The 9,650-nt window shown below is 30.4% G+C and overlaps 1 pseudogene; it reads right to left on the bottom strand.

Annotated features, from left to right (window-relative positions):
• LOC107630505 lies at window positions 630-4,188 on the bottom strand (annotated as a pseudogene).

A 9,650-nucleotide genomic window follows, 5' to 3' on the forward strand; every position in this document is an offset into this window, starting at 1 on the left:
CAATCACAATCCAAAAGAGCAGACACGAATTTCGCACAAAATGAACAATATTATCAGCATTCCTTTATTGGACAAGTTCGTCTCTTTTCATTTCAAAAATCATATATATTACAGGTTTTTTACTATAAGACTAATTTATCACCGTCATTTTCTGAATGGTAATAGAAATTGCCTTTTCAGGACCTAAGGAACTATGCTGTCTGCCAATTTTTTTTTATTATTAACAAGATTAGAGGTTTACTGAAAAACAAAAAAACACAGTAAACAAAACCCCATAAATTCTAGAGTTCCACATTGTTTACTCCCAATGGTCTTTCCTGTTTCCACCATTCCTTTCATTTCTGTCCCTGGATGAATGACACCCAAAGAAGGGGGCTGGGACAATATGTTTGAGATACAAGTTACAACTAGTGTGCTAAAACAAAATATTGAATTCAATTGTTTTTTCCATTCATTTGATCTACAATAATATTATATTAGTTGCTAAAAAAACAATTATAAATTGTACTTTGTCATATATATTGGGCTTAAAATTTCCAACAAATCATATCAAAAGAAACTTGCAGATTGCAGAAGCACGAATTGATCTCGATATGTTTGATCCATTAATTTTACTAAGAAACCAGAAGTTGAGATAAAAATTAATTCAATGCTTTTCATTTGGACCATGTCTTTATGAACTGATAGATACATCATGCGAGAAAATCAGACACACAAAATTTCTTGACTACTATAATGGTTCTGTTCTGTCCATTCCTCTAATACACCAAAAAGATCAGAAAAAATAAAACAATATTTCACAAATAAAACACATCTTGATCATACCACAAAACCTTAATACAAAAGGCCATGTCAATCATCAGCTTTAGCTTCATTCAATAACTCCGATTCGCTTTGCCGATTGAATGACTTCTCTCTGATAGTGTCCAAGATTGGTTTCCACCTACAAGGACTCCTCCCTCCATATGTCATGGCCATAGCAACTTGCTCAGCCACACCAATTCTTGCAGGGCTCCGACAAGGCGAAGACATACTCCAAACACTACTAAATTCACCAACGCCGCTCGAAAATTCACTAGTACTATTAGTAGTACTAATTTTTCCATTGAGAGTGTTATTTTTCATCTTCTTGTTCTTCTTATTATAATTCTTCTTCTCTTCACGCCTTGTTTTTGCTATTGGATTGAGCCTCTTTGCAAGAGTAGCCAAGTCAACAGGGGAAGACAATCTTACTGCAAATACAAATTCTGCATAAACGCGAGTAATTAGTCATGCAAGTAGTTAATCACACTGATAGTATAAATTCATACATCCAGAGAAGACAAATTCTGTAGTTAGAAATCCATACAACGGCAAACAAGTTCACGTAAAACTGCAACAAAAAGATAAACACCCAGAGAAGACGAGCTACCAAAGGGAACCCATGTACTAGAGGAGAAGAGAACCCATTAACAACAACACAAAAGCGAACAGAGAAGAGAATAGAAGAGAAGCTAAGAGAGGATTGAAGAGGAGACCACGAACTGAAGAACGACACGAACACAATGGCTATGAAGACGAAGGTTCGACGGCGACTGACCTTGTTCGCGGTGGGTTTGACGACAACGAGGTTGTGGTGGTCCTGGCAGCGGCGACAAGGCATGGGCTTCCGCTAGGGCTCTTCAATGGTGGCCACAAGCTGCTCCTAGGTGCATTATAATTTATCATCAGGTTCCATGTATTGAGCAAGTCGATCCATTTCAAAAGGGTAATCATTTTCTCTGCCTAATCTTCTTAGTTTTATACACTGTTGCAAGCTGATTCTCTAGTCTTCTGATTCTTTCTTCAACCTGTACCATTATGTGCAAATCAGATGAATAACCATGACCTTCACCTTCATTACCGGAATGGTTTACCTTCTCCGAAGACATCTCTTGTTCTCTGGTCCCATTTTCACCTGAGAAATCCTCCTCCATAGCCACCATTGAAGGTTCACTCTCACTGTCATCATCCACAATAATCACAACTTTCTGCTTCTGTTGCAATGGCTCTCCTGCAGCTCCATAGTCTGCAGTAGAGGCTGCAGAGCTCGACAAATTCTTACCTTCTTCGTCACTTGTTACTTTCCCCGGATGGCGAGTAGTAGCACCACAATCCTCAGAGGAATTGGCAGCATTCAGAACCTTATGTGCTGCTTCTTTTCTGTCATCTTTAGGAGCAAAACCTGGAGGAACATCAGGAATTTCAGCATCAATGGTTTTTCTTTTTGCTTTATTTAGCAGAGCCGCGATATTCGAAAATCCTGCTCGTTTTTTGTGCTGTGCATTATGAATAGCAGGATCGACATTGCACAACACTGAATTCTTCCACCACTCTGCATACCCTGAAGTAACATCTGCCTCAAACAACCGAGAAGGAAAGTACATTTTTCTTTCAGATATAGGCCTGCAATAATTTTCCCATGCCATAGCTTCACTCTCATCTAATCTTTGCACACAAGCCGGTATATCCTGATCCAATCCAAACTGCAAAGCGACGCGATTCGGGAGGTACTGCTTTACTATGCTATCAGAACCAAACCCAACTAGCTCCGAGACTCTCAAACAACTAGCATAAGATTCAAGCTCTTTAACCGAATCTGAATCTTTGCCTAATTGTATCCATTTCTCATGCTCAGGATAGAAAACTTTGTACTTACCACTAGCAAGCCTTGCATATGGCCTCCAAAGAAAATGATCCACGGATGAGTTCAATGCCGCTCTCACATTCTCCAATTTCGCAGGCTTAACCTCATGCCACCTTGTGACTATAGGTTCTCCACTTTTGATCACCTTCGATTCGGCGGCTGCAAGTTCTTGAACCTCTCCCACACCCAAACCTGAACCAAATGAAACGGTGATCGGAGGGTAACTTGTAATTTTACATCCTTCTCGACAACCTTGTTTTCTTTCACTCCAACAATTGCTTTCTTCAACAAGTCCAAGTCCCTGTAAATATTCGCCAGAACCGCCGGCGCCAACGCAATCGAAACCCCTCTAGCTAGTTGAATAGCTATAGGGTACACGCTCTTTGATATCAACTCTCCATTAGGAAAAATAAAAGTTGATAACCAAGCAACAAGAAACGCTTCATGTTCAATCTCCTTCCCACTATCCATGAAAACATCCATCCAAGCAGACATGGAAGCTTTCTTCTGTTTGCTCCTTCCAGCTTCTCTTCTTCCGGAAATCAATTTCTCTTCAAAATGCTTCATTTCCTCGTCCTTAAGAACAGTAAAAACAGGGCCACCAATAACAGGGTAACCCCCCAAAACCATGAGGTCCTCCAAGGTGATTGTAGCTTCACCCCATGGAAACACAAAAGTGTTGGTCTCAGGACACCATTTCTCAGCAACCCCAACACAAAGCTCCATTGATGAGTTTGTTTTGAGTATGTTACACTTTGTGCTCATTAGAGCATCAAGGATGCCAACTTTCTTCCACATTGAAGCATATTTTGGAGAAAGGGTATCCAACCAATGAACCCATTTTTTCGGTGGGGAACGCCACCATAGGGTTTCAATTTTCATAGGCCAGTTATTGGGTTCGAAAACTGGTGGAACAGCGGAGAAAGAAGATGAAAGAGCCTTAGAATTAGAATCCGAAACATGATGATGAGTGGATTTTGCATCCGAAGAAATGACGGGATTCAAAAAACGGGCATTTCTCAGAGTTGGTTTGCTATCTCCAGCTGGTGAAACCATGAAGGCTTCTCTTACCACCATGATCCTCTGCAATGCTGCTTCTTCATCCATCATAGATATGACTCTGACTCTGACTCAAGACTCAACTCAAATTAAGTGCTTTGTTTCATCAGGTGTGTGAAAATGTGTATAATTTTGCCACTGATCTTGTGTTTCTGAAAATGGTGCTTGTTTTAACTTCTTCAGCACGCGGTGTGTGTGTAAGCAGTGTTGCAAAGAGAGTCGCTCTAGTGAGAGGGAGAAATAACAAGAATTGAATTTACCTTTTATTTTTTTTAATTTTTTAATGAAAAATGCAGTGTCCATTGGTATTCTTCGCCTCTTCGGTCCCTTGGTATTCTTTTCTTTTCTTTTTTTTTTTTTCTGTTTTTTCTTAGTTTCTTTTTTATACTTTAATTAATTTGTTATAAAAATCCATCTCACGAAAATAAACAAAAACTCGGCGTTGGTAATGGTGGTAATTACCATTACCAGTTGGTAACCGTTCAAGAAAGATGGATTAATATCACATGGCTATGTTATTTTAAAAGATATCATTTGCTCATGAGAGCAAATTAGAGTTTAGACCTTAGTTTTATCATTGTTAAATTTAGCTGTAGATTGTAGATTTTATTTATTAGTCATGTATTTATTCTTTCTCTTCTTAATTCGATGTGTTTAAATGGATACGTATTTAAATGTACACTAGTACTAGCATTTTAGTATTCAATGAATTGAGAGGCTTCCTTCTCAAAGAAGCTTTCCTTAAAATATCTCTCAATTTTGTCTCTTTCCAAGACTTTTTCCCAATTCAAACATGCAGGAGGAAATCGGAGGTCCATTTATAATTTTTTCATTTAAAATATATTTTTTGAATTATTGCTTTTATCTTTTTTAAGAGAATATTTTTTTTGGAAGGATAATTTTGTCATTTTTTAATTTTAGTATTAAAAATTAGATAATATTTTCTACCATTATTGATAGTGTGTTATTCATAGATGTAGACGGTTGTTGATGACCACAGAAGACAAATCTAGTGCCACAAATTAGAGAATCAGTTTTTCACCAATTCAGACCCTTAGATTTGAGATTTGAGGAGACCATCAAATAACCAGCTTGAATGAAAGAAGGGAGTCATTGGATGAAAATTTAATTAAATCAGTTAAATTATCTAACGACTCTCAACTATCAACTTCACGTAAAATCAATTACATCTGAATTTCTACCTTAAAAAAGATTGAACGGTAATTAAAGTGGTGCCAAATCTGAGTTGAACCCCTTTCAATCCAACGAACAGAGATGAAGCAATGAAAATCGAACAGCGAGGGAGTAGTCCACACTCCACAGTATGCTTCTCTTTTTTTTCTCTCTTTATTCGTTCCTCTGAACATCACTTTTTTTCCCTCTGCAGTCCTACTTCCAAAACACATACTTTACTAATCCAAAAAATCAATCATAATGACTAAAAAAAATATTAAAGAAGTTGATCATTTTAAATTTTATATTGTTAATTATTTTAGTTAAATTAATTATATAAGTATTTTATCTCTCACTATTCACGTGAGAAATAACCGTTTCAATTTTCTCCCCAATATTTTATCAATGTCTCTTGTTAATTGGTAAACGGTTATTTTTATTTTTTAAATTTAAATCAATCCAATTGAATCATAATTTAATTTGGATAGTGGAAGATAACATAATCGTTTCAATTCTCTTCCTACTATTCCTATCAATCTCTCCTGACAATTGGCAAACGGTTATTTTTATTTTTCAAATTTAAATCAATCTAATTAGATCATAATTTTATGTACTCTTTTTGAGTACTAATTGATCAAACATATCCATTTTAAAAAACTTTAAATTAAATTATGATCTAATTAGATTTATTTAAATTTGAAAAATAAAAATAACCGTTTTTACCAATTGTCAGGAGATTAGTGGAGAAAGAATTGAAACGGTTATCTCTCACGTGGATAGTGGGAGATAACCGTTTCCATTTTAATCCCACTGTCCCATCAACCTTTTTTAATACCAATTGATCAAACATATCTATTTTAATCTCTTCTACCAATTTTTTTATGTATTAATTGCATGCTAAAAATTTTGATTATTGATAATATTAATATTTTTAATTTTTTTAAAAAAAAATACATATATCTCGTGTAAACGAGATAAAGATATATGTATATCTCGTTTACAAGATATACACGTTTCGCATCTAATCTTTATCTTTATAGTATATAAATGGGAAGCTCATTTGCTGACGTGGCGCTCATACGTTGAGTATGAGAGTTTATTTGCTTACGTGTCGTCACTAGAAATTTTTAGATTTATATTTATAAATTATAAATTATTATTTACTTAGGTTGTTGTCATTGATGATTCTGACTGTGCATGTAATGTAGTCTTTGACAAAGAGGCAAAACAAGTTTTGAGAAAGAGTTGTGTAGAGATACTTGATCCACTCCTATTGGTAAGATCTAACCAATATTTATTTCTAAAAACATTAGTGAAGATATTTTTATTGGTACTTTTTATATTATTTATTATTAATATATTATGTAATACCCTACAGAAAGGAAATCTATTGGATACACCTACACTTTTGCTCAACCTAATTGATAAGATCTTTCTCTTCATCGTTGAAGTTCACATATATGATAATCCACATTTTTCACCTTCTTATAAAGTTAAGAAGATGACTGATAATGTGGTGTTTTTGTACAGAATTTGTTGCTTGAATTCCAACGAAGTTGCGGCCAATGATGAATCCGAATTGTTGGAAAATGCTATTATACCAACTAAGCGACTATCCTCGGACTCGGAAGATTCGAAGGTGGAAGGAAATACCTCAACTTGCAAGAAGATCAAGATTGAGAAAGAAACTTGAGAATTTGGATGCACATGTTTTGGAATCCCTTTTAGAGTCTATCTAATAGAATAATGCCAAGCATATGTTTGTTTTGGTGAAAACATTGTCTTTTCTTGAGTTATTTTTCTTTTTGTTCTTTTCGATTTTTATGTTTGGAATTTAAAATTTTTTTAAATATAAATTGAAGTTATTTGGTTATTACTTGTGGTTTTATTTTTAATTTGATTCTCACCGTTGATATTATGATGATTTTTAATTTAATATTTAATGTCATAAAGTTATAAATTTTTTCTTTGAATTATTGTTGATATAATTAAGTTAGTTATTAATTTTTAATGTGTACTTATTTAAAAAAAAATCTAATTATAATTTTTAATTAAAGTATTATGTTTAGAATTTTAAATTTAAATTCAAATATTTTTTTTTTGAATTTTTAAGTAAGCAATTGGGTTTGAGAATATTTTTTAAAAATTTATATAATTTATAAGCTACTATGCTAATTACAAAGGATTATAATAAAGTAAATAGAATTATCAGTCTTATTAAGATGTGAAGTTATTTATACTATTTAAAAAAAATATAATACTGTTTAAATTTTAGAAAAAGTATAATAAAGTTAATACTGTTTATGATGAAACTAAAAAAAATTATTTTTAAATTAACAAATTTCTATATTCCTAATGGGCAATGGACGTTTGATTAGAAAATTTTATTTAAAAATTTAAAATTTATACTAGCTAATTAGGAAATTCTATTTAAAAATTTTAAATTTGAATTTCTAATACTAATTTCTAATTAAGTTTTTAACCATTTCGATTTTTAAATTTAAATTTTTTTACTTGACACATTTATAAATTTTTATTATTATCTTTTAGATTGTAGAAGTACTTTCATCTTTTTCTCTCTTTTTAAGTATTTTTTTCTAAATTTACGTAATTTATAAGGTTATTAATTTTTAGATTGTATTTAATTTTATTTATTTTTATCGATAAATAATAGGATTGATACTATTTATGACGAAACTAATAAAAATTATTTTTAAATTAACAAATTCCTATATTCTTAAAAAAGTTTATTTAAAAATTTTAAATTTGCACTAGCTAATTTGGAAATTCTATTTAAAAATTTGAAATTTAAAATTCTAATACTAATTCCTAATTAAGTAGCTTCTTAACCGTTTTGATTTTTAAATTTAAATTTTTTTATTTGTCACATTTATAATTTTTTTCTTTTTACTTCGTTTACATTGTTATTTTTTAGATTATCTCAACACAACAATAGAGGTACTTTCATCTTTTTCTCTCTTAGTTATTTATTTTCAATCTCTTTATTTAAGGAAATGAAAAAAAAATTTTTAACTATAAGTTGAATTTTTTGATAGTAAGATTAAACTTATATTTATTTGAAAAAAGATACTTTTGTAAAAAAATATATATTATTTTTCGTAAAATATAGTTTATGTAACTAAATAAATGAGAATAAAAAAGAAATTAAAGCAGCCATTGAAAATAAAATCTGTGCGATTTTACATAGACATAAGAAGACACTAATTTCATATTCTATTTGGTAAGTTAGACATGAGAAAAATTGTAAAAAATTAGTGTCTCAAGTTAAAAATTAGTGTTTTAGCATTTTAGAGAGACACAAAATACATGTTTTTAACGGGTGTTTATGTATGACTATGTCTTTCATCATTTTTGTTTCAGTAAACAAACACCATACATGTACTCCTGTGTCTATATTTTGATGGAAATGTATACCAAAAATAAATGCTGTCATATGTGTACTACTTTATTTTTTTTAATAATATAAAAAATTTGATAATAAAAATGTATTATGTATAATGTATATATATTTTTAATTGGTTAAAAAAATTATTTATTTAATATTTTTAGGTATATATTGAAAGATGCAAGAAGTCTAAAGAGAAGCAAGATTATATTGAAGAAAAAATTGATATTAAAAGACAAAGAAAATACAAAGCGAAGCACAATTTAAGGTAGACTTCATATAAAAAAATAAATTAATTATTTTATCATTTTTGTTTTTAGGTTAGAATAATATATTTTTTTATTTGGTATTTTTAAGTATGTCAGTTCTATATATTTAATTTTTATTGGGTATACAAAATAACTAACATGTCATGAGTATTTTGGCCGAATGAAAACCCATAAAATACAATATTTTCTATATATTATTTAGCTATTGACAAGTAATAAATTATTAATTTACATTGTCTTCGTAATATATTATTAAATTTGTTTATGAAAAAATTATAGAAAATTCGAGTGATAGTTCCAATGGTGTGCATTTTCAATCGGTGTTGTCGAACATTACAAATAGCATTAATACAGATTTATTTTTGGATGATTTTTTTGGAACTTGCTTATGTAAATGTACATGCACTTTATGTATTTTGATTTTCCTACTATTTATTCAATTATAAACTTTAACAAAAAAATGTTTAAAACTAATGTTTTGAATTATCTTATTAGGTAATAACAACAACAACAACAACAACAACAACAACAACAACAACAACAACAACAACAACAACAACAATAATAATAATTTGGTTGTGAACAATAATTAGTATTATATTTGTTATGACATAATTAGATTTATTTTATCGATTTATTAATTGTATTTATTAGTAGAATGCGTAATTTAAATTTAGTTTGTTGGTTAAAATTCTTGATAACACCTTTTTTTTAATTTGTTGGTAGTTTTTATTTAGTGTTAGCATCATAATGAATTAATTAAGCAATGTTAATAAATAAATTAATAGAACTTAGTTTGTGAATAATTTGATTAATTATTTTAAATTATATGCAAATATAAATTAAAATTTTTGGTTTAATGTATAGATTATACTTGTAATATAATTATTAATTAAGTTCTGTGTTAAAATATAATTAATTATGGCCATTTTATTTATGTATGTGTATGTGTGTAGGATAAAGACTCATTTGTTAATTATATTTGTAAGTGGGTATTGTTATAAATAAGATGAATATGTTCGTCAGGATATTGTTGATAAGAAACTTAGTTATAAGGATAATTAAGTAGAAATTAGTT

The sequence above is a fragment of the Arachis ipaensis genome, chromosome B03, assembly GCF_000816755.2.
Source record: "Arachis ipaensis cultivar K30076 chromosome B03, Araip1.1, whole genome shotgun sequence".
Taxonomy (NCBI): Eukaryota; Viridiplantae; Streptophyta; class Magnoliopsida; order Fabales; family Fabaceae; genus Arachis; species Arachis ipaensis.